The 26,813-nt window shown below is 46.7% G+C and overlaps 1 protein-coding gene across 1 annotated transcript in view; it reads right to left on the bottom strand.

Annotated features, from left to right (window-relative positions):
* Nucleotides 1-26,601, bottom strand: part of LOC135239835 (low-density lipoprotein receptor class A domain-containing protein 4-like) — a 105,052-nt gene extending 78,451 nt beyond the window's left edge. Inside the window, exon 1 of the mRNA XM_064308821.1 lies at nt 26,450-26,601. The gene's annotated coding sequence lies outside the window, so the exon portion shown is untranslated. The remainder of the gene's footprint in view (nt 1-26,449) is intronic.
* Nucleotides 26,602-26,813: the final 212 nt, after the last annotated feature.

The following is a 26,813-nucleotide window of genomic DNA, read 5'->3' as shown; positions in this document are numbered from 1 at the left end:
GTCTACACTGTACTACAACTCATAACTCACATACATATCCAGGGCCAGCGCATATGCTTCCCACCTCCTTAACATTCATCAAATGCAAAAAAAGTTTTTCAAAATTGTCTATATGTCAAACCAATATTTCCCAATTTGCACTTTATGTACAAATACACATATATTGCTGATTCAAACCCTTTATCAGTTATTTCCAATTTAATTCAAGTTCACACATACAATACAAGATACTCAGCACATTTTCACCTTCCCAGTCATTGCACCACCCAAGGTCAGTTTTCTTTTAAATACAAAGGTGCAATAATCTGGAACAATTATTGCAACATTGCCTCCGAATCCTCCTCTCTCATCATTTACAAAAAGAACTTTTCTGATTAACCAAGTCACATACTAGCCATTTACACAGTCACTCATGTACTCATTCACATATACACACTCACTAACAAACACCATTGTTTTTACCTTGTTATTTATTTCAGTGTGTTGTCTTTTTAGTTGGTACATTTTTCTTGTTCTTGTTTTGTTGTACCTTTATTATTATTATTCTGTTCATCATTGATGAGGGTGGCCTCTGGCTTTCATCAATTCTGACCCTCATCTTGCACAGTCTATGTTCATATTTCTTTTACTGCTATTATTAGCCTATTCTTTCTCTTTGTGTAACGTCCTCAATTTTTAAAAAATAAAAATGTGCAAACAAACAAAACCGAACACAAGTTATTTTGTTATACAAATAAAGCATATTTGACCCGAGAGAGGATGGTACTTCAATTCACAGGAAATAGCTAGACAGAATAAACGTCGGGTGAAAAATTCCCAAAAAAACAAACCAATTTAATCTACAACAATTTTCCTTCTAAGCACTTCTCGAGAAGAGGAAGTGGACTGAAATCTTGGCAGTTTCCACCCGTCAGAACCCTCAGGGACGGCGGGCAGACACTCCAGAGCAACGACAGCCACGTCTCCTCCCCTCAGCACGTTTCCACTTAAACTCATCACCGCCGCGCGCAGACTCGCATCAGCATGTAAATGATCACCTCCCTCACCGCTCCTAACATCGCCACACACAATTCACATTTGTCCCCCCCGCCCTGGCAACGGTGTAGGTAGCGAAATAACGCCGATGAAGCGCAGTTTGAATTCATATTTACTCATATACGAGAGAGGCACAGAGAATGAGAAAGAGGAGGGGGGCAGACGGGGAGAAAGTGAGAGACGGGGGTGGGGGGGGGGGTCAGAGAAAAGCGATAGACGGAGAGAAAGAGAGGAGGGGGAGGAGAGAGACGGAGAGAGAGAGAGAGAGCGGCTTCCGTCAGTCCTCGCTGGCGTGAGGACGCGCACGCCTCCTCCTCGCCTCCCGCCTCCTCCTCGCCCTGCCCGTCCACGCCGCGGGATCGATCGGGGGCCGGGCCCAAGTGAGTCACTCCAGCGCCACGCTGCCCCCGCTGGCTCGGAGGCGATTTAACGAGCCGGCGGGGGGGGAGGCGCCCCCCTGCGGGATCGCATTTCCACTCAGACGGCACCAGGAGCGGGCGCAGCCGGCGGCAGACATCACGCGTGCGGGGCGGCGGTATGGGGTGGGGGTGCGGGGGGGGGGGTGCGGAGCGGGGGACGGGGAGAGGGAATTTATTGCAATCATTACACTCGATGAGACTCGCCGCGGCTGCTGTTCTCAAACGCGAGGTATCATTTTGGAAGTTAAATTTATTTTTTTTTGCAGTCTTTTTTTTCGGTTATGGTTTAGCAAAAGAAAATGAAAGCAGGGGGGCTGCGTTTATCCAGAGGCCGGCTGCAAGCCTCCCGTCTCGGGGCTGCCGCTCCTGATCGGCCCTCTGTTCTTCCGCTCGGTCCAGACGGGACGGCGCGGGACAGCGGGGGGCCTCGTCGCTGTCTGTCGTGCTAATCCCAAGAACGTTCTCAGCACAACCCAAGCTTTTCACTGGGGCCTCGATGGCAGGCTTCTTTAAAAGAAAACATGAAAAATAAAATGTCTTTCTTCTATTCGTCACTTTTGCCCTCGCCGTCGCTATCCGCGAGATACGGCGAAAAGCAACAAAACGTTTTCGAAGTCAGAAAAGGACAGGCTGTGCGTAGCGCCCAAGCAGGTAGCGGTTAGCACGTTGCCAGGGGATGGTGTCGAGGAGCAAGCCTTCCCTGCGACTCCATTGGTACCGCAAGCTTAACGTGTGAGGCCAGACTGGTACCCGACTCAAGAGAGCACCGACCTCACACCATCTCTTCTGCGGCCTTTCAGTCTACCCCCCCCCGGGGGAGGACATGCTATGTGCTCACAGCTCTCACAGGAAAACACCCTGTTCCTCGCAAACATATCACATGAAACATATTCCAAAGGCCGAAATGCCTGCGCAAATCTAATTGTTTAACTTGTTTCAACGTCCAATCTTACCGAAAGCTTCACAACAGAAAGGAAACGTTTATTTCACGGAAACACTGGCTACGTTCTTGCTGGTGGAGAGATACGATGGCGGCCCGTAGCGCTGGACATGCATCACTTCATATTGCTGGTAAGGACCCAACTTATCGTGGGTCAAGGGCAGAACGTTTTCGGTTCACAATGTTTCCAGCAGAAGAAAGGACTTGTTCGTTGTGACGTGACAGGGGGCGTTACGTTAGATAGCTACCCACGTAGGCACTGAAAACAGTTACACTCATGAACCTTATTTGGTGGTTTAAATGCACACAACCACGTATATTGCTTACAAAATGTGGGACCCAAAACGAAAATGAATTGAATTCTCTAATTTAAGTTGGGGGGGGGGGTGGAGGGGGAGTTTGAACGATATTCAAGCTTGGATTATTTTTTTGACTGGTGGGATTAGAGACGGGTAAACTGATCCTGGATCAGTTAATGGGGCGCCCGAAGCGCTCACGGAACAGGTGGGGCGTGCGGAGCGGGGCGCGCGGGGGGACCGCTCCAGCGTCTGTGAGTCTCGCAGGCTCCCTGGCACAGCGGGGGCCGCGGCTGCCAGACTGGAGAGAGAACAAAGGGAGGAGGCCAGAGCGGAGCCGAAAAGGAGGACACCGGGGAGGGCCGGGGGGGAAGAAAGAGGGGGCGGGCGGGCGCACCGCCGGGCCGCGTCCGCTCCTCCGCCCCGCCGTTCCGCCGCGTTTCACGCTCCCCGGCGCGGCGCCGCCCCCCCCCCTCGCCCCTCGTCCCCTCGGGCGCAGCGGTTTTTGGTGGAGCGCCAGCCAGCGCCAGGAGGCGACGCTCCCGCCTCTCAGGGCCCGACCGCCTTTTCCCCTCCTCCCACTTTTTCGTCCGGGAGCCGCACTTCAAACCGGGCCCTTCAGAGAGGGCCTGCTTCTGCGTTCCGCCCTGCGCCTCGTACCCCAGTCCGCTTCGCTCCCGCCGCTCTGCACGCGCTCAGAGCGACCGGAGCCGCGGGCGTGGGCGGCAGGGCCCTGGTGTGGCGGCCATGACCCAGCGCCGTGTTTAAGTCCCGCTCCCCACTGACCAGCCACGCTGACCCAGGGCTGTCAGCCATGACGTTCAGCTTGCTATAAAATTCACTCAGCAAGCCACAGACACAAATATTTCAAACAAACAGCATACTTTTGAAGGTCACTGTATATACATGCATACATATATACCGCATATTATATACTGTATATTTATATTCCACAGCCTTCCTGCTCTTAGTAGCACAGTATACGCACAATGCACACACACGTTTCGCATTAAATAGAATTACTTATTTAAATGTGTGTAATTATTTTATTCATATATTTTTGCTCAAAACTAATAATCAAACACTGTTATGCAAAGGATGTTGAATAGAAAAGTAAAACCTGCAATGAAAATATCCATAAATATTTCTGGAGCATTCAGTCCCCTAAATCTGGTTGAATGCACCTTCGGCAGCAATTACGTTTTTTTTTGATCAGTCTGCTTGCTCCGCACAATGGGAGTCATTTTGGCCCCTAGTCTCTGACGAAGCAGCTCCAGTCCTGACGGGTTTGTTCAGAGCTGTTAAAAGACTGCAATCTTCACATCTGCATTGTGCTCCCCACAAAAAAACATTTGCACGCTTCGCTTAAAACCATTCGTGTTCGGCTCTGGCTTTACGCTTTGAGTCAGGGTCGTGCAGAAAAATGACTTTCCAGTCTGGTTTTAGATTCTCAACTGAGCCAAGCAGGTTTTCCTCCACCGGTTTTTTTTTTTTACTCCGTCCATTTCCCCCACTTCGATCCCGATGGCTTTCCCAGTCCCCGCTGAGAAAGAGCTTTCTCCATAACACGACGCTACCGCTAACGCGCCGGTTGGGACGGCGTCGTCCGGGCGACGTGCCGCCTTGGGCTTACCTGTACGCTTTGAGCAGACTGCATTCGTTTACGGTTGCTCTTATCCAGAGTGACTTTTCAGAACGCAAGCGCATTCGACTGAATAATATGAGCAACAGTGCTACATCTGGCCAACAACACTCCAAGATCAGCAAATGTATATGCAGCATCGCTAAAGTTCGACAGCAAATTAACTACGCTAACCAAGAACCAAAACTATAAATCCTGAATACATACAGATAACAATCCCAAAGAAAAACCATAAAAACCATAACCTGAATTCATACAGGGAAGATAAAAATGACTAGGGGGGTAAAAGTACTAGTGGGGGGTAGGGAAAGGAGCCAAGCTGCAGTCAGAAGAAGCGGGCTTTCAGTTTGCAATCGGAAGACGGCCAACGATTCTGCCGCCCTAACCATGGTGGGAAGACGGTTCCAGCGCTTGGGGGCCAGTACACACAGGCCCCCCGTGACCGGGAGCACGTACAGTACAGCGGAAGGGGACAGCCAGTCTCTCCCCGAGGCCGCGGAACGGAGAGGACTGGCCGAGGCGTGAGGTATGAAGATTGATTGTAGGTGCGGTGGAGCTGTTCCACGAACTGCCCCGATGCATGTCTGCAGTATCGCTTACATGGCCTGCATTTTCAGTCCGAGCTCCAACTAGCACAACCTCCCCGGGGCCCGTGCTAGTACCCATTTTGTGTACCACGCTGATGACGTCTGTTTTCTAATGCCATTATTGTTTAAAGTGTAAGCCTTGGGAAACAGATGGCACTATATAAACGAGCTATATTATTATTTACCCCATAAAAGGAATAAGACTTTATCAGTAATGGGTTCTTCTCGCCACTCGTCCATGCACTCAAACATTATGGAGGGAGTGAGATACAGATACGGTTGACATATGAACACTGATTCATATGTACGATATTGTACAGACGTGTGTGTGTTGTGTAGCTAGCCTGGTCTCTCTCACAAGTCTTGCCTCTGCATAAGAGGACAAGTACAGAAACACAATTTATTTTGTGTGTTCATCCTTATGAGCTTCATTTATTTATTCATTAATTTTTAAAGCGTCAGTACCGTTAACACACCAATTAGAGGTTTAACAACTTGCACTGCTTGTAATATGTGCACGTTCATAAACTGAATGAACCCACCTCAGGCACGGAACTTGATGAATATTTCTCGATCACTCTAGCCACAGTTCATCACCGTGACATCCCTCCCCAGTCCTATCCAACAACCTGCCTACCAATGCCAGTTCAAGCCATAAGTTCAGAGATTGGAGAAGGGGGCCTGAACTGGGAGAGACAGAATCGTGTTTTTCATATTAGTAACGCATTCAATGAATGGCCCTTCAGAAAAGCCATCGATAAAATTAACTTACACAGCACCTTCATAAGCATTACATAAACGTTCAGAAATTCACAAGTGACACAAACCACACGCCTACGGGTGATCAGCATAACCGAATATGAATGTCTATACAGTGCTTATGACAGAGTTATACTGCTGTTGTGAAAGAACATTCATCGCAAGTGTTTCCATAATCTTTATTACCCATTATACTTTTCCTCCCAGTGGTATCTGCTGCACCAGGAACAGTGTAATCTCAACAGTCAGGTTCTTCTTTTCTTCTTTCTGACAGACATAAAGATACATCTATCTTTTTTTCTCAGAGACATTCAATTACTAATTTCAAAAGCGATGTGTCCTTGATGGGTTGTTTGAATCATTATGTTCTGGCTTAACACTGAATAACTGAATAACAGACACTAATGTAACCTTTCAAACTGACCCCAAGCTGATTAAAGCTGATTAAAGAAAATGAGCTAAATACAGTCGAAATTGAGAATTTTTCCATTTTCTTTTAACATTTTAAAAGGGTCTGCAAGGCTCTGTATGCTATCTGTACAATGTTGATGTTTTTGGTCATATTTTATTATGTTACTAGCGGTCTACTCATGCACTTGTTGTTCCTGTGGTATGCATTTAATATGTCTAACCATTATGGCCTCATGCGCTTTAAAAATAAATAAGTAATAGCCATTGTCCTTTATGCGCACTTGCTTGTTTTTAAATGAGAGTACAGGCCAAACTGTTTAAGCACTGTTCATAATGCCTATGTTTAAGGCCACTGAGTGCTTATTGCCAGATCTCTATTTGGCATCACTAAATATTTTCAGAAAAAGAATGGTGTGATGCGGGCGGGCGGGCGGGCGGGAGGGAGGGTGTTGGTGTGTGTGTATGTGTGTGTGTGTGTTGTGGTGGTGGTGGTGTGTGTGGGGGAAGGGGGAGTTGGCATAGATCGTTCAGTAGTGCAGAAGCCCAGCATAGCCCCTCCCAATTAAGCTTTAAGACATGGCGGGCTTCTGACAGGAAAACATATGGGCCGGGCGGAGCCCCGCATATGAGCAGACAATATTGAATTACGCGTGCGGCTCGCAGACAGACACACAAGGAGGACTGCGGGTCTATGAATAACACAACGTCTTGTGATCTGGCACACACGTCTTTAAAGAGCACCAAGGGTTGTTATCAGCACCTAGACATCGTCAGTTCAACTTTCAACCTCATTTTAAAAAATAAATTCATTTTAACTTTCATTTTATCATTTTCAATAATTCAACCCAAACATTTAGAGAGATTCCTAACAAAGATAAGTTTATAAGATAAGTGCTTAGAAGTCAGAGAAAGTTAGAAAATACACAAAGACTACTGTAGGTATGGACATTGTAAAAGCTACTGTAGGTATGGACATTGTAAAAGCTACTGTAGGTATGGACATTGTAAAAGCTACTGTAGGTATGGACATATGAATGCTTCTAACGAGTATTAATTAATCAGACACCCACCCCCTGGTCCCTTCAGAAACTGGAAGAACCCACCCATTCAGGCCACTGAAATACAAAGAGGAAGAAAATGGCACTAAGACCCAGAGAACAGCACACTCATGTTCCTGAACAACTTCTTTGTATACTTTGCATACAGCATTGACTGCAAAACAGACTACCAAAGTTCTCAAATCATTTGAAAGGTCAAAGCAAACTCGAAACAAGTTTCCCCGCAATGAGGAAACGAAAGTCGCTGGGTCGTCATCATGGCTAGTGCTACCATCCATGCAACTGCACAGGTAACTCTGCAGAGAAAAAAAATTGCAATGACGTTTTCCCTCCCATGCCTTCTTGGAAAATCGAAAGGAACCCTTCCTGGCAAAGGGTGCATTAGCATTTGTGGGAAAATTGCATCATGCATCAAAACTCACGACAGGAGTCTTTTGACACATCTGTTCCTGGGTCTGTCGGGCTTAAGAGCAGCTGACCGATTCCAGATCAGCCAGAGGGAAGGAGGAAAAGCAACAAAGCGGGCCGGCTAAGCCTCATTTCGTCCTCTTCCTTTCAAGTTGAGAAGAAAAGATCTCCACTCAACTGGTAGAAGAAAGTAAACAATTTACAAACCCAATTTATAAACAAAAGGAACCATGGGAAAAGGGGAGAGACAGACATTTTTGGTGGCTACAGCTTTCCCCCCCCCCCCCCCCCTCTGACAGGTGTTAATACACATCACTGGAAGGCTTTGACAGTTCTAATGACAAAGTTATGTTCATCGTTAGCTCTGCCAAAACCATCAACTGATCGTTATCCTTTCATTACAAATATTCAGAGAAAATCTGAGCGCATTAGTTATGAAAGAAAACGTGGCATTAATATCACAGGAGTCATAACAATAGCTTAATTGCGTCATGTACAGAGCTGAACAGAAGAAGTCGACAATAAGTCCTGGGAATGTAAGGCTTCAAAGTAAAAGTTTATGAATGAGACAAGAGACTCAATATTTTTTTTTTCCCCCCGTCGCCAGTTACAAAGGGACTGTCTATTGATTATCAGCCAGAAGAAGGGGGAAGTTCAAAGTGCCCTTTGAGACCTCCGGGTTTCAGGGTGTTTCGTTTAATAACCCGAAACGGTGAAACTACTGAGAGGGTGATCAGCCACCAAGGGTGTTTCACAATGGAGGCCCATAAACCGTACCTCCTGAATGCGCTTTTGCTCCTGCCCCGTCGTGCTACCTTCTCCACACAGCCACTTCAGTGAGGGAAGCTCGTGAGAAGCTTGTTGTGCAGGCTTGAGCAAGTTAAATTTAAGACTTTTAAATTCCACTTGGCATGCAATTCAATAAGTTTCACTGCCGAGATGACAGTAAAAAGACATGTTCAAATGCAGTTGAAATGCTGCCCTGACTGAAAATATAAAGGTAGATATTAATCTTAGTCAAAATGGAGCTGCACCCTATGTGGTTTCATTTACACGTCAGTAAAGAAAACAAATTGGAAGATAAAAGCATACACTGTGAATATTTAGGCATACTGGTAAAATAGGGAAGAAGAAATATATACAATCATGTTGGCTTATGATTAACACACTGGCAGGCAATATGTGAATTTAAAATGAAAGATTATGCAGCTGCTGGGTGGCTCATCCGGTTAAGGGTAGGGCATGCGTGGGACCCACGGTCTGGGATCGAATCCAGAACGCAAATCCCGAGCATGGCTACCTGTGAAACGCATAATTGGCGGTACCGTCGCCCAGGGTTAGGGAGGGTTTAGTCGGATGGGATCCGGCTCTCCTCACACCCCCATTTCAGCACCATAATGTTTGGGATATATTAATGTCATGTTAATGAAAGTAGTTCATGTTGATACTTTGGTGCATATCAAATGCCTTGAATCAAGACTACAGCATATATTGAGAGCTCTCTTACACCTGCACGAAGGAAGCAACTGGACACATCTGAATAATCAGAAACACCCGTGAAGCCATTTGTCACAAACATCGTTGCCAAGAAGTGGCGGAAGTGCTGTAATTTCAACATAGTGAAACCAAAATGTATTAAAAATACCCTTCAATAAAAGCTGAGAATCTGCACTTTAACCACATGTGAATTTTTATTACAAATCTGAAATTGTGGAGCACAAATCAAGAAAAAAAAGTCTTTGTCCCAAACATGATGGCGCTCACTGTAAATAGCTAATCAATATAATACGCAAAGTTGTTAGCTAGCAACTTTATGTGGTCTATCTAGTCAAGTTCTGAGTCCAACAATAGTTTAGTCTACAACAGCATTATGTGCATTGTAGGTTTCTGCATTAGGCAATTACTTGCTTGATCAGACTTGATCACACAGCATTACTCACTTGATCAGACAACACATAGTGAATGTAACTCCATGGGATTTCTTTTATGAAAATATTTATAAATTGTGCATTTCCCCAAAACTTCTGGACCAAAATTTTTTTTTTACCACTAACTCTTATACATAAGAAAAGTTCCCATCATACATTGAGGTTTACTATAACACCAATAAGCTTTTACTCGGCTGTCAAAGTACCCTGGTTTTATAGAGTTTTCCAACAGGCTGCAAAATCTTTTGCCCTCAGCATATGCTGTTTCCAGCCTCTTCTCTGACTACGTCATCTCATCCCACCCACCCCCTCCAGTTCCTCATCAACACACTATGTTATGAATGCACACATGACAAACACTCTCGCAGTAACGTGACCTCCACAGACAGGTCTGCTGCACTGCACACTGTGAAATGTCAGTGAAGGTGGATGCAGTCATCTCCTAGTCGGGCTGCCACCAAAAACATTTGAGACCTTTGAAAAAAAAAAGTGTATAAGATAAAAGAAAACTTTATAAGGCCTTTAATTTACAAAAGTGCATTTAGCGCAGTTTAAGACTTTAAAGATCAGTGACGTTGATTTAAAGGTTATCCTCGGATGAAGACAAAATACTGTCCCAATAAGAAATAATGCACTGTGTGTGTGTGTGTGTGTGTGTGTGTGTGTGTGTGTGTGTGCGCGCGTGCGTGTGTCTGTGTGAGAGAGAGAGTAAAACATTTCTTATTTTGTGCCGTTGTTATGGTCTGAAAACAACAGGGTTTGAGGTTTCCGGTTTTGACAAAAAAAAAAAAAAAAAAAAAAAACGTTCCTTTTTCAAAAGCCCAATTAGTTACCATGGGTAGTTCATATGCTTCAATATCAGTTTACAGAGAAATGACCTTTCATTAGCAACTCTTGAATCCTAAAAGCATTATCGTTCTTATAAGCTTTAAGTGATACAAGCGCAAATGATGCTAAAAAGAACAAAATACCCAAACAAGAACATTGTGTTCAGGAAGACATCCAGTGCTGAAGTGTGCTGGCTTGGCAACCAGAAGCTAGAACAAAGCCGCAAAGTACAGGCAGCTCATTTCACTGCATTGCGCACACAGAGAAAAGTCTCCACGAAATAACCACTGAAGCCATTTTAGTTAAACATCAAATGCTGTTCATAACACTGCAACCCAACTGGGCGGCTTTGTTTTATCTTTTAAGGAAAAATGCAAACAAAAAACGCGAGGTCTGATTCTAAATATAATCACGTTACTGGGCAGGATGCATTTTTCAACACACAGGGATTTTTTTGCAAAGAGTGCCGACGACAGCCAAAACTACGAGTGACCAATTTCTTAGAAACTTTACCCGGAGTACCTGGGGAAGCAACAGGCCTGTCATTTTCCCTGACTCGAGCGTGCGGACTGAAAGCGTCTCTCTGCAAGGGCGCTCACGCCAAGCGAAGCCATTCCGATTAGCGTCTGCAACAAGTAGCCTACGCTGCGGTTCTTTGTGAAGCCGGCAGGTGGACGCTTAAATCCTGCCTGTTTTATTGCTTCAGATTGAACGCCGTTTGTCAGCTAAAACCAGCCACAGTCATCCGTCTTGCTTGTCGGCCGCTAGCTACAAGCGGACATCAAGTGGATTCAAATACGGCCAATTCCAGTCTGCAGGGTTTCATGAGCGGTGAGGGCCTGCCAACAGTCTACATGACAATTAAAACTGGAATATTCCAGCAAAAAAATATTCCCGGGGGGGGGGGGGGGGGTATAAAAATGCCATAGAGGGCAAAAGAAAATGCAATGCAAAAGACGCAAGTGCCAAGAAAAAAAATGAAGAGAGGACAGAGATAAAAGATGCGTATTCTGAGCTGGGGTAACACAATGGGGGTTTATTTAACTAGTCTGCAACAAGCTATCACTACAAACAACAGAAGCATGATACATGGCAAAAACAAAAAAAAAAACAACAGCCAGGCGGCTTCGTCAAAACAGTTGGTGGCAGTGTGTTCTGGAGTTATGGCAAGTTCTTTATAACCAGACTTGGCCAGATTTGCACATATACAAAATGCTTTACTATTGATAGAAATTTAAACCAAACTCCTCTTAGCTCAAACTTGAAAAGAATGGCAGAAATTCACAAGATTACATCCTGAGCATTTCCATACATCTGTTCTCTTTCTTCCTGGTGGTGGACTGAGGAAGGAGCTGAGAAACTGAAATTTCAATTTAAGTCTCACTGTAAAGATATCGATTCCTTTTCCTTTCTTCACACCTTATGCACGTCTCTAGTCTGACACTTCAACGCACATAACGTGAATGTTGTAGGCGCTGGTACAACTGTTATTTTAATAGAGAATATTAGGTAAAAGAAAATGACAATGAGCAATGGTAGTGTGTTTGATCAAAATGACAGAGATGCAATCTTTCAAAATGACAGTAATCTCGATGATGAATTCAATCAATGCCATTTCTGAGGTTTTAAACTGCTGTGAGCAAAAGCCTCTTAAGCACTCCTTCAAGAAACCCATTTCAAAATGCCACCTTCTATTTTCTTGTGTCTCGAACTAGTTGTGTGTCCCTATCCAAATTATTGCTGAACAACACCTGGCTTTATATAAATGTTGATTAAAGCTAGAAGAAAATGTTAATGCGGCCTGCCAAGTACGCATACGACTGCTTGTAGGGCATCATTAGCGACGCGTTGTCAGCATCGCGCGGCTCCAAAAGAGTCCTGCAGTGGAAACACATCCTGTGACCTCAGGAGTCACATGATGCATCTACCCACATTTCCGGAGCTCTCCGCTAGTTCACTCAGAGGACATCAGTTTCGCTTCAAGTACGCTCGAGTTTCGGCAAGCGGAACGTACAGGTCTGAATCAAAGTCGATTTAATCAGTTCACAGTTTACACAACCGGCCGTTGGTAAGGGGAGAGGGTGCCTCCACAAAACTCATGACGTCAATCGACGATTTCCTCTCGAAGTATCGCAAAGTACTTTCGGCCACAGCGCCTTTATCTTGCGCCGTTCCTGTAACTTGTAGATACGAGAGCCTCGTTTCCGATGTTTAATGAGGAGACCAGAACACTGAGCCCCCCCAAGACCTGTGAAAACAGAGGCGGGAGCTGGAAGCTGGAGCAGCCAGTACAGCGCTCCTGCTTTTCCATTACGGACCTGCCACGAGAAGCAAAGACGGGTTCGGTGGGTCGGCCATTTCGCAGATAGAGGCTCGCTCGATTCAGTCTTCCGTGTAAAAATCCTTAGCTTTTAAAACCGGCAGGCACACGCGGGAGTGTAACACAAATAAATTCACAAAAAAAACTGCCTAGAACTTGGTTTGCCTAGTTCCAGCTCTACTGGGGGAAATCCACTTTCGTGAACAGGTAGGCCTATTTAGATAAAGATCATCTTAGGCATTGCTCTCATCAATGAGTAGGTCGAGCATGATACTTGGCCAGTTAGAGCACAGAATACGCCAGACAGTCCTGAACCAAATCCTGGCCATGCCAAAGCAGACTCTGGCCAATGTTGTGAAGCAACGTAAAACTGGCCACAGTAAAGGAGAAGAAAATCAGACTGGAATAAACACTCAAAAAACGATGATGATACTATTCTTGCCATAACACTGGTAGTTTTCTTTTATTTGTCACTGGAACAACAGAGTGTTAGAAAACGAGAAATTTCTAGTTGGCTCGTTCTAAGTGTGTACAGGGTAGAAAAGCCCTTATAAAGCTGATTTGCAAATACTCCAGACATGACACGCTCCAACGCTTTCCCCAAGCTGAAGTTTTCAGAAGTCAACCCCTCGTGCCCTCCAAAACAAACAGAAACTTGTGCAAATAAAATAGGATTAATTCGGGGCTGCCATTCAGCAAGCCAAACAGAGAGCGACGCGGACATCTCCCCGTCGGCTGATCTGATCGCGCAAGGAACACAGAGCGAGGAACAACAGGAAGCTCCCCCCCCCCTCCCCCATGTCCCCTCCCCTCCGCTCTCCTGCACCTAGGCTATATCCCATTGGCAGCGGGAGCCGGGCAGTTTATTTAAAGCCGCAGACACCGCACTGACCTACAGCCCAGCAATGACAAGCACGGACCGCCGAAAACAAAACCCCACGCCTCCGCAGCCCCCGCAGCCCCCCGGCCAATGTCACGGTCTCGTCACGGCTCGTTCCCGCTCTCCCCCGGCCGAACGTCCGCGGGTCCCCCCTGCAGAGGGGCCGCACACCTTCCCCCGGGGCGCGGAGCGAAACGCCCTCCAAGGTCACCCGCCGAGACGGGGAGACGGGGCCAGCCCGCGCCAGACAGACACGTCTCGTGACCGCTGGATCAGCCGCGCGGGGAAGAAGCCTCGCCGATCCTAACAAGCGCTTTTCTCTTCCCTTTTTTTCCTGTTGCCCCCGTTTCGCTGATGCGTCGCCTGGACGAAAATTTAACTGAAGACGCCAATCCTTTGAATGAACAAGCCAACCAATGAAATAAGATACGCATTTCCCCAGTTTTGTAAAAAACATTTTTAAAAATTTTTGAAAAGGGAGAGTAAATATCCAGAAATATAAGCGTCCCTTGCAGCTCTTGCATTAGTGTAAGGACTGCCCCAATGTGACCGAGTAATTCAGGTCCAACTATATGTTATTGACAATACTGCAATACTTGGGCTGAACATTATTACTGTTTTTCAAATAAAATTAAAAAAAAAACATTGCGTCATAATTTTTTCTAAATCACGATTGCAATTTTTTAAATTTCAGGATTTTAAGGTATTGACACAGCCTTCCTATTAGGGCATAACAGCAACAGCTGCACTGGCGTTACATTTCTTTTGGCATACAATCACAAACCCCTGATTGCTTCTATACCAACCATCACAAAGCCCGCATGTCATCAGAAACTTAAATACCAAAAATATCCTACATCGCAGACAAAAACTGTCTGGGCTAGCGGAAGAGACAAATATAAAAAAAACCCCAGGATGAGACCTATCCCTTTAAAATGATAACTAAGGTAAAATGAATATCGTGTTCCAGCTCTCTGTGCCCTTTAAAGCAACTCCTCTCCTCCACCCCCCCATGCACCCCCCCATCCCTTCGTGCTCCCAGCCCTAACCCCCCCCTCAGCTGTTTGCTCATTTCTGCACCCGTCTCCCGTGGCGATGGCAGAGTGTCAGCCCAGCAGCTGGAGCTCACCTTCCACCCAATCAATGGCCGGCCTCTCAGAATTCCATTCACAGCGTCTAGACGGGGAGACATTTAGTGCTCGTCTGCGGCAGCGCGCCGGGGGGTTCGGCTCAGAGGTCACGCCGCGCGCTCGCCGCCAAAAGCCAGGCGAGAAGCCCTCTGTTCAGCCCCACTGACTGCCGGGGTGGGGGTCGGGGGTGGTGTGCGGGGGGGGCAGGGGGTTTGGGCGGAGGGGCTGTCGGTCCTGAACTCCTCACCACAGATTAGGATTTCCTTAATGGTTTAATATTTATAGATTTTTTTTTTTTCCCGAATATTAGAGCGATTGACGGCGTTTCTGTATGAACCCGGAGCCGCGCGGTACAGGGGGGGGGGGGCGTCAGGGCATTGCGGTAGACGACGCGTCGCATTTCAACGACACCGGGGGCTCGCCCCTGAACTGCGCGAGCGCGCTCCGCGCCTCCCGCTAACCCGCCGTCTCGCCCTGTGACGAAGGCGGTCGCTTCAGCGCGGAGACCGAACCGTGGCGTTGCGTTACGTTAGCCTCCGGGCTACGTCGGCGCGTTACTGTACGCTGCGTTGCGCAGGGTCGCGTCGGACGATGTCAGGAGGCAGAGAGAGCGAGGGGACGGGGTGCGCTGAGAGGATTAGAGCAGAATGGTGCAGTGCCATGCTGTCCGTCTCCCCCCCTACCCCATCGCCCAGCAACAGCGGGCGTGGACTAACCGCGCTGACGAATAACAAGGTGCAGGAGGGGGGCAGGGATCAGCCGCGGCGAATTTCACACGCGGGAGGCGGAGCGTCTCGGAGCGGGCGACTTTGCGGGCTCCTCGCACCCACGCGGCACTGCAGAGGGCAGGAGGGGGCGAGGGGGATGGCGGGCAGGGGATGGGGGGGGGGCAAGAGCAGGGAGGGAGACCGGGGGCACCCGCATGGTCCGAGCTCAGAGACACTTCATTCCTCAGCTTATCACAAGACAGAAAGCTCTCAACACTTCAGCCGTGCACCTTAAAGGACGCCCGTGTCGAACGCATAAAGATTCAGTTCCCTTTTTCTTTTTGGCAGAAAGACAAACTTTCCTTCCGCAGCTGAAAGCCTGCGAGCATCTCTTCTGTGAAAGGGCTCATTTTACATATTCATAAAGGAAGAGGGTACGGCGAGCCACAAATGTCTGCGTAGTTTAGCTTCGGGCCGGGGTTCTGAACGCGGCGGCTGGGGTTCTGAGCGCGGCGGCCGGGGTTCTGAGCGCGGCGGCCGGGGGAGCGAGCGCGCCTTCGGTGAGGAGGAGCCGGGGCTCGGCGTTCCTCGAGTGCGGGAGCTTAGCGGACGCGGGGCTGATCAAGACCCGGCCGTCCGCACCGCCGCGCTCCGCCTCTCCGACAACGAAATGAAAACGCGCCTGTGTGTGTGTGTGCGCGTGTGTGTGCGTGTGTGCGCGCGTGTGTGTGTGCGTGTGCGCGTGTGCGTGTGTGTGGGATTGTGTGTGTGTGTGTGGGATTGTGTGCGTGTGTGTGTGTGGGATTGTGTGTGTGTGTATGTGTGTGTGTGTGTGTTCGCATTTCTTCACAGCTTTTACAAAATAGCGGTCAGGTCAACAGTTCTCATTTACCCAGAATGCACTGCCACAATATTCAGAAAGGCCTTCACTATGAACATGCTAGTGCGCTATTCTGTGGTTTCTATTGACAGACATTATGCATTATTTTCATTATTGAAACTGATAAAAAACTGGGGAACAGTGTGGATCCCTTACAACTACAAGACAAATTATTTGGTCTTGGGATGGGAATATAACGGCATATAATTTAAATGTTCTGAGAAGTAGCATAGAAAATTCAAGAAATAAATGACATGTTCATTTAAGACAGGGAGACGATTTGAAATAAATGTTCATCCAAACGAATAATGTATTAAAAACCAGTATGATGTGAATGTGGATGTAATAACACCATTAATTAATTTATCAACCAGTAAAGTAAATAAAAACAAGGAAATCACGATGAAAACAAACATCTTATTTTTGTTAGGGTGAACTTAAGACTTTTTTTAAAGTTTTATTAGGTCTAGCATTTCTTAATTCCCAAAAAAAAGAACGCGAATCACATTTGCCCGAGCAGTACCCTGGAGGCGGCCGTGTCCGAGTTTCTAGAAAAATCCGAGGGGGGCGATTTCATATGAATGGAGCCGTTGGAAAGCCGAGGGCTGAATGGATGCAGCATCTCCGATGCGAACGCTGGCTCGCCGTCTGACGCCTGCGACTGCGCTCGCTTCCGCGGCTGGCGGCCCACCCCGCGGCGCGCGGGGAGAGGGAGGGAGGGAGGGAGGGAGAGGGGCTCTCGCCCGCGTGCCACGAGGCAGGGGGCTGCATCTCGGGCCCTGCCAGGAGAGGGGATTAGAGCCAGCTCCAGGGCCCAGCGAGCCTCCATCTGTCCAGCCTTTGAGCCGTCGTCTGGAGGACGATCCCTGGGAGCGAGCTCCCGCCATATGTCGCGACCGGCCGGGAGGCGGCCGCCCGCCCGTCCGTCAGTCCTTCCGCTCGTCAGTCCTTCAGTCAGTCAGTCAGTCAGTCAGTCAGTCCGCAGGGGCTTGGCATGGGGCCGCTCCTCTACAGCAACCGCGCGGCTGACCTTTACCCTCCACACGCCCCGCCCCTCCAGCCCCCAGCCCCCAGCCCCACAAGAGTCTCTAATTTTGTTCCCCCTCCCGCATACGCGCCTGTGAGCGTTTACGCCAGCCGGTCGCCTCCTGACATTTTCCCTGTCGCTTTGCTTTAACCGCCAAGAACAGCTGACCTCTCGGCCCGGGATCTTCTGATTTTTCGGATGTCAGGCGCCCGCCCCTGTGATGCAGGAAGCGTTCCACATGCGTCTGCAGGACGTAGGCGAGCGGGCTCGCTTTCCCACTCCGACGGCCCTCGCGGCCCGCCCCCGTCACCCAGCGAGATTAGCATTGCAGACCAGCGCTGGCCCGTCCTGCAACAAATCCACAGCGCTGTTTCAGACGCAAAGCAACCTCCCCCCCACACCCTGCGGAGAACAGAGCAAACAGCACTTCATTTCCACCCATGCTCAAGGGCAGAATCAAACAATCAAATCCCAGAAAAGCAAACAGCAGCGGTTTATCGAGCCGTCTGAACTGTATTTTGAGTATGTGCAGACAACAGATCTGGCGTTTAATAGTACGGAGATCGCTGAACCCGCGTAACCCCGCTAAGCTCCTTTTAGCTTTATGGCAGATTTATCATATTTCCACCGCGGCGCACTGCGTTTACCGGGGGAGGGCTGTCACAATTGGCCGAGAGCCATCTCCACATAACCGCCGGCAGGCAGACGCAGGGCCAGCTCCGCGGGGCCCGACGACACCGCAGACGGGAGACGAGCGCTCGCCGCCTCAGCCGCAGCGAGCCAGCACAAAGGCGGTTTCAAACGGAAAGTTCCAGAGTCACCCCGCTCAGCAGCGTTACATCAGACGCGCTGGCAGGCGCTTTGCTTACGGTTCGAGATTGGAACCGTATCAAGAATAAAGATTAATGGCGGAGCTATTCATAGCGACCGCTAATCTAAACGAGGTTTTCCCATGTAAAATACGCCAGGTCACGAGTTTTTGTAACACGGCCCCCCAACTTATCAACAGTGGGTAAAAGGAAAAGGACATGAGAATATGACAGAGAGAGCAAAAGAGAGGGAAAGTTCTCTGCTTTAAATGAGATTTCCTCCAGTAAAAACAGTTTCAAAACCAAACAGACTTCCTTTAAACCTTTCCAGACACTCCTGAGGCTGGACCTCCGGTATCTCAAAAGTTCCAAATGATCCCAAAAGGCTCAAAGGTGCCCCAAATATCCTTGCTGGGACACAAATGAGAAGCTGTCACTAAGCGGGAATGATGTGTAACATCTCTGACCTCAGTGGACCGGCCTGATCCAAATCTGGTGTCTCAAGCATTTCCGCTATAACTCATGGATGTCATTTTTGCAGTTTGTTTATTTGTCTTGTCCGTATTACAGACAGGTCTACTTGGGCCTGGCTAGATCAGGGGTATAAATGGATAACAGATGTAACTACGAAGGGCAACATTGTCTATCTGAGTAAATGAGTATTGCCAGCAGATTCATAATTGTTGAGAGGGGGAGAAATCGCAAATCTTTTTTTTTTTTTTTCCCCCTTCTCCTTCTTTCAAAAATAACTGCCAGAGTAACGGGTCAAAGCCTGTATAGCCTACATGTTGCACTATTGGCCAATAGATTGCTAAGGCAATAACAGTAATAAACAAGCCTTTATCTCAAAGAGTACTGTCACGCAGGCTAGCAATTGCCTTTAACACTCATCAGGATCTGCGATGCCTTTTGGCACAAAATTGAACTTTTTTTCACGTCCCATCCCAAGTTACTACTCCACATCATATTGAAGGATGCATTCTAGCCAAACAATAGACAGGAAACAATAGTATTGCATAAAACAAAAGCAGGATAAAGCTGACTTCAATGGTTTAATGGTCTAACAACGGTTAGAAATCTCTTATCTGCAAGTGATCCAAAAATCAAGGTGAAATCTCCTTCAGTGCCAAGACTTTGAACAGGACAATCTTCACCAGGTTCTCTCACACCATGAAAAAATATTCACCTTCTGCAAAAGCGCGACCCCTTACTTCTACAAATCAAAACTGTTGCCCCTAGCATCAAATCCTTGTGGACACTGGTTCTCCTATGAAATAATTATTCTCATAGCTGCATTGGAATGGGGGACATAATCAGCCTCAAAAGTGTTCAAACCCTTTGTAGATTTTCAAACCAGGATTTGGGCCTGTATATAGACCTATAGACCATAAAATGCTATACAGAAACCCTTAGAAAGAATGATTTTGATTCCATGTATCAGCAATAGATTATCAGGTTCTCATCTCCTGATATTTTTACAAATGAACACATGATGTAGCCTACACGGGTATAAAAAAAATTATTATATGAGGCTTTTTGTATTGTTATACTATGGATTCAGCAAGCTTTCAGATTATGCGTCACTGTTAGTCATAACACTAGCAGAAGAATTTGAGCAGGTGTTCTTTTACCTTCTCTGCAGCAAGTTTGGAAAGCCAAAGCACAATGTGTACGTAGCAGTCCCAGATGTATTAGGCCATTAACACGGGCATGACGACATCAATATTTCAATAGGTTTTACACAAAATGGACAATGATCCATTATGTTCTTTTCCCAGACTGCAATTTGCTGTTTTTCCCCATTGTGGTGGCCATGAAAGAAATGTGACATGGGAGATTGTATTTTCAGTAAGCTGTACAGAAATGTTTTTATTTTTTGTTTGAATTATTACATCTTTCCAAAAATATGCATGTATTTTGCTTTCACCCAACAAAAAGGACGAAGGACAACATGTTCACTTTGATACAGGTAAAGTTCTTTAAGATGGGCTCTGTGTGGACCGCAGTATTGTTAGGAAAAGATGACAGTACCCATTTACAAAGCCCTTCAACTTCACACTTAGAACAGCTGTCAGTTGCATTTTGAAACCTTCCTCTGACAGTCGGTCTATTAAATTACGAAGCAAGGACAAAAGGCTCTAAGTGTCAGTCTTCATATAATAGTCCCAAAGAAGATGAAATTTCTCATACTTGCCAAGGATTTTCAAAAACAAATGTAAATATAGATATTTTGGCTTTTTGTCATGGACATTCAACCACACATCCATTAGTCCATGCTTAGTAATGTAAACAAAAGTGAACCAGACACCATGTGCCAGAATGCGTCATCCCGAAATAAATTTCACATGAAATATCTTTCCAGAAATTATTAAACAGGCAATTATCAGAATACTCTACAAATATTCCAGTTAAAACAAGCTAATGCACACTTTGAAAAGCGGTTTCAGCCAGAGACTGTTCAATTAACAGACAAGCTAGTTTGCCCAACACACCATTGCTGCTCAAGAACACTCCATAGAACACTCATGTAACCACATTTTCATATTACTGTAATAACCCACCAACTACACTGCTAAGACAATATCTAGACCGAGTACTCAAAGCAATGCACTGCGGACACGTAAACTTTAAAACAAGAAATGATGCGTGACTACTTCCTGACAGTCTTCCTGACACCGTCTTCACAGCGCAAACATGTTGACTGATTAGCAATGAAAATACCGGAAGGGCATCACAGCTTATGTTTTACAGAAAATAAAATTCCACTGGGAACAACCAGAGACTCATTAGAGAAAAGAAATCTTCCCAGCAGAAAGTCAATGTGAACAGTGCTGCCAGTCAAAAACATGACAAAGGTCACAGGATACAAAAGCATGAGTCAAACTGGCTCAGGGTCTAGGCAGCAATGGTTAAAATGTGATGACAGTTAAAATAGTCGGTCAATCAGTCAGCAGTTTCCTTCGCTAAAAATGGTAAGTTCAGCTGCAGATGTGACAAGACTACGGTATTCAGACCAGTGAATTCATAATCCAGCACAAAGGAATGAAAGCAGAATACATCTCCATTATTTAGAAACTCCTAATTCCAGTTCTGAACGGAAATTCTGAAACCAATAAAGGACAAATGATATAGGCTATTACTGTCCTATTCCTGTTATGACGATTCATTATAAAACCAGATAAAGTAAGAGACTAGAGGAGTTGAATATGTATGTATTTTTACCCTGAGATTCATGTGAACATTAAACCACAGTTTTTTAGCAGTGGGTCTACAATTCAGGAAGAAAGTAATGAAGAAAGTAATGCCAGTTTTCATTAAACAACAATCTAATTTATCGCAAAATAGTCTATGCAGAGATTCGATATGCCATTTTTAAAGAAGTAACAAAATAAAATACATACCACCAATCGCCATTTAAAGAGTTTAACATAGACTTTCATTGAGTAATTCTAAATACATATCCATCATCATATTCGTATATTCTTCTGAATGTGAATTTGTTTGACACTCCCTTATCCCATCTCATTTACCGAAACACGAGACAGGGAATTCCCTTCACAAGAAAATGAAATTCAAGCCACGAATTCTAAAAAAAAACAGACTTCAATGAGTTTAGATACAGTCCCACGCCGCAAGAAATCATTAATTTCTTCGTCTGACAGGTGTTCTCAGTCCGCGGCCCTCGCCCCAATTACAGTGCATTCAGCAGCCCCGCTTCTTCCCACTGCAGCAAACGCACCAAAAGCCACAGTGGCCCAAGGCCTCATGCAGATTCTCATTCATTTCTGATGGATGTGAAAGAATTTCCATTATAAAGTGCGCGGGGCCTACGCGGAGATTGAGTGCTTTGGCCTACCCCGAGTTGTTTTGGAAATTCTTCAGCGGGAATGAATGGCTTCCTTTGCCGGGGACCGCCGATGAGAAGCAGACAGTGCGACGCAGACAGTGCGGACCCTCTACAAGGCTGTCTCCCTGCACCGGGGCGACCCGCGTTCACGTCGGTAGGGGCGCTCGTATGAAGGTGCCGTGCGCCCAGGCGCCCGCCGCGTCACGAGCGCCCGCGATGAACCTGCCTCCGCATCCCACGCGTCGACGGCTGGCTCGCCCCGTGGGCCCGGCCCATCGCAGAGCACCCCGCGCCCCCGCCCCCGCCCCCGCGGAGCCTCCCGCTGGCGACGAGGCCTCTCGCCTGCCGAGGTGCGAGCGCGCTAATTGGCAGGTGGCGTGACGTGCACCGGTTGGCCGCTGTCCTCCCCCTCGGGGGAGGCGCGGTGCGTTAGCACCTTCACACACCTAGCGGCGATAACTCGCAGCCGGGGCAGACGAGGAGAGGCGCGCCGGCCGGAGGGACGACCCGCGAAAAGTCTTCCGTCGTAAACGTCCTCAAAAACAAGCCAGTCATTCCGACCCGGATTCATGCTTCCCGTAAAAAGAACTGCTTTGGCCCTCAGGGGAACAGAGCTACCACAGTGTCCAGCCCCGCGCAGCCTTCACAACGACATCACAGCTCCACCGCTAAACTTCCCTCCTCGGTCAAACGTGCAAGAGACGCACTCTGCAGGCCGCCATCTCCGCTGCTTAACACGTAACATGCATCTGTCCGATCCACCAGGCCCCCAAACGGTTGCGCTCTTCAAGAGGACACAGGTGAGTAATGACAACGGACTGTCAGGCTTTAGTCCAAATGGCAGATTGCACACAAGTCTGACAACAGGATGTCTCACCACCAAAATCACAGTGGGATAAAAATGCATCAAAAATATCCTCCCAAAAATAACTGTGTGGGAAATGGGAAATGACTTTCCACACCCCCCTCAGAGGAACAGGCTATTTTGGATTTTCTTTTCCACGGGGGGCTCAGTTGCCAGAATCAGAGGCGGGAGGAGGGGGGAAGCTTGCTCTGGAAGGGCATTAATTCCCCACGTTTTGTTATTCTAGAGTCGTTATAGCGACGGGAAGTGATCCTTCGGGACGCCGGGTGTCGAGGTGAGGTAGGGGAGGGCTGGGATGAGGTGAGGTAGTGGAGGGCTGGGATGAGGTGAGGTAGGGGAGGGCTGGGATGAGGTGAGGTAGGGGAGGGCTGGGATGACGTAACGGCTCGTGCCGGCAGCCAAGCAAAACGCAAGACTTCTGGTGAACCGCGTTCATCGGCCCAAGAGGGAACGCATCTGACCTTGCCCACCGACTGGACCAGGGACCGTCTCAAAACTACATGCACCGATGAGAAGAAACGAGGAGATCAATACCATTTACTTTGCGAGTCGTTGTAAATACGTGCAGAAGAAAAGCCACCGCTGAAAGTGGGCATGGCCATGACCCTTCATGAGGGAACAAAGTGGTCATGTGCAATTTCCCATTAAAAGAAAACTTTGAAAAATTCACCACAAGATTTGTCAAGTGCAAATATCCCGATAGCTAGATGGAAAGAATGCCTCAAACTATATACAGCTTCAGTCTGGTTACCATGACAAACCATGAAATCACCTGTAAAGACAGAACAGCCCCTGGATAACCTCAAACACGAATGCCTCGACAGTTATTAAAAATATCAAAAACCAAAATTAGACAACCCACTTCCTTGACTCTCTCTCTAAAATGCTTCACCCTAGAAACCTTGAGAACATGCATTTGACTTTCTTACTGCCCCCATCATCGATGCAGCACCATTAGAAGTGTAGCTGAGTGAACATGCTCCAGTACAGTTGGTGAGATTTCACATCATCACAATTTCAAAAATATTATTCTCACCTCCCGGCTGAGTCTCCGTGTGCAAGTGGCGCCATATGGCCACACTTGTTTTGTATTTATAAATTACAGAGGAAACTGAGAAGGATGATATAGCCTATTCAAAGTTGTCTCCACCCCCCACACCACCCTTCAGATATTAAGTACATGAAAAGCCAACATGGCGGAAACTCGCCAACTAGGTGCCTTTTCATTAAATGCACAATTCAACACTCTCCAAGCCCCTAATATAGGGCAGTGCCTGGGGTTTTTTGGAAACTGCGTTTAAAGACCATGCCATAATGGAGGCGACGGCTGGTCACAATGGCTTCTGGCTAGGCGCTCCGTCCAATGGTGAATGGATAGAGTGGCTAGCAGACTCAGAAGCTTGCAGTTCCACCCTCGGGTCTTAGATGCATTAAATATGAGCCATCAGGGAGGAGCATACTGGAAATGCTGTAATGCACTGATCCCCCGAATGTCACAGAAAGGACTTCAATTATGAATGTATGAGGCCAAGCCAAATAAGCCTAGGGGAGGCCACCTGTCTTTATTTCTGCAGTTCACAGTCAATGGAGACTGTAATATGCACCTTAACACAGGTATTCTGGCATAAGAATGTATAAGAGATGATGCATGAGCTTTTACTTCTGTGTTCTGGCACTTCGTTTTAATAAACAATTGAACTCGATGTCATTTTCACTGCTGCCTTGCTCAATACACTTGGAAAGGTTATTTTAATATGATTACAGTTCGTTTTCCAAAAGTTTAGACAGTTTAAAACTATTCTTGCTGTACAATAGAGCTAAAATAAACATAAAACTGCAGCGTTGTGCTAGGGTGTGGCCCACAGAGCGGTTGCTCATGTCCCGTCAGAGGTTTGTAATTTGCAAAAATATCCCTTAAACAGCAGTCATGCGCACTGAAACGTGCAATCTATGCCCTCCAGACGCTCCATCCCAGAAGCAATGTCTTTTACAAACACTTATTGCGCGCTATTTGGCCATGCTATTTCGTACACTGGTAGATGTGTGAGTTAGTCAGCAAATGTTCTGATTCAAGTTCAACCCATGAGTTAAACACATGCTAACAGTCTCTCCAGTCATCACTTTCGACCTGAAACTTGTCTGAAGGTCAGAACTAGTTCTCTAAAGTTCAGCAGTTAACTTCACTGACTTGACCATCGTATCCAAAGGTTCAACGCCCAGAATTTGTGCACACGGTCGAGAAATTGTACATTTCAAAAGTCTGGTACCATTTAGCGTGCTGTGAAGCTCGCAGTCATCCCGAAGAAATTCATTATTTATAGAATAATGTTATCCATAAATGCATCACATCCTATACCTACCAATACAATTTCCATTTAGATGTAATTTACGCGCATAGCCCAAAAATGTCACGATTTAATGTCCCTAAATTATATGCCGTTATGAGGCCTATTTTGCAAATCCACAATTACATCGGGCAGTTATAGTCTCGATTTGTTCTCTGCACCCGTTAATACCCAGCTGCTACAATGTCAGACAAAATGAGAAGTGTACAACCAATAGAGCTACAGGCATAGTGCGCAACTAAAAATCTCATCCACAGAATAAAATGCTATTTGCTGAACGTGATCATTTAGCGTTCTAATCGAATAACATCAAGCAAGCGGACTGCCCGCAGAATAAACGCCTGAGGATCTTAAAGATGGAGAGAAGATTGACATTCATTAGGTCTAATTCATTACCATCACTGGTTAATCACTGGTTAATGACACTGTAAATACAAACGTCACTTTAACACTGTAGGTATGTCCACAGTGGCATCATGAGATAGCCAGTTAATCGATATAGTACACTCGACGGTCTAATAGCTATGGACCCATGTCGTCCCCGGTAGACCCACACAGCTATAACGTTACCCATCTCCTTACAAACTTTGCATGCGTGAATATCCAACTACGAACTTTGTGGGACGCGCATAAAAAACATGCAGACAGCAGTAAAGATGTCTCTAGTCTGTACCAAATTTAAATTCCGTCGGCATCCGATATTTTGGAATATCATGGGATTGATTCTAATAGCTACTGCTGTAAGACGACATGCCGCAAAACACCAAAATGTCTATCGAACTTGCTACCTCATCATCTAAGGCTAGCTAAATATTATAGAACTAGTTGTCGTCTGCTGAGCTCCTGACTAACGTTTCGGTGGCTGTATTTATTTCCTTAGCGTTGGCCTGCTGAATAAAAATGGACGCACTGCACATCTACCAAGCCAACATAGCCAGCGAGCTCGAAATTAAAATGACACAATTGAATCCACGTAGCCTATTTGCGAGCATACAATGACAGTTTCACTTTATTTTTACAAATGCATTCTTCGGTCAGGCAGCCTAATCAAAATGCATTTCTAAACAGTTACCACCTGCTCATCAAATATTTGCCAAATTATATACGGTCCCTTTAAGAGCCGTGGATCTTAAACTTGCGCTTGTTTTCATACTGGCTGCGTCGTCTACAACAACTCTCTGCAAGTTTCGCAGAGCCTGCCTGGTCCTCTTAGTGCACGCTATAATCTTTCATGCAAAACGGCAACTAGTCGCCGTTAACCTCTGTACGGCATCTACTTCATGCACCAGATGCAACTACATCTATTTGAGGGATTATTACCGCCTTACCTATCAGATTCTGCTCTCCGCTCTCCCGTTGAGTGCGTCTAACTGAGCCGGACACTGAACCTCCCACCCTACGGCTACCAAGTGCGACTGGTCCGAAGCTCACTGCCAAAGACTTGCAGCGCAAACACTCAAGATTACAGCGAATCGGCACTAGTGTTCCGTTCCAGTTTTCCATCCCGTATAACTTCCAAAAAGCTGTAGCGACATCTACAGCGTAGGAGTACTACATGGTACTACTCGAAGAATTCTGCACTATCACTATTAAGCATTTGTTTAAATTAGACGCAGTAGGCTATCTCAAATAACCAAAAAAGGAGTTTTATTTTGTCACTTTGGTGACTCAGTTAAAACGATATATAGCAGG

Source organism: Anguilla rostrata, chromosome 1 (genome assembly GCF_018555375.3).
Source record: "Anguilla rostrata isolate EN2019 chromosome 1, ASM1855537v3, whole genome shotgun sequence".
Classification (NCBI taxonomy): Eukaryota; Metazoa; Chordata; class Actinopteri; order Anguilliformes; family Anguillidae; genus Anguilla; species Anguilla rostrata.
The sequence above is the reverse complement of the archived record's forward strand: the minus strand, read 5'-3'. Positions and strand labels throughout refer to the sequence as shown.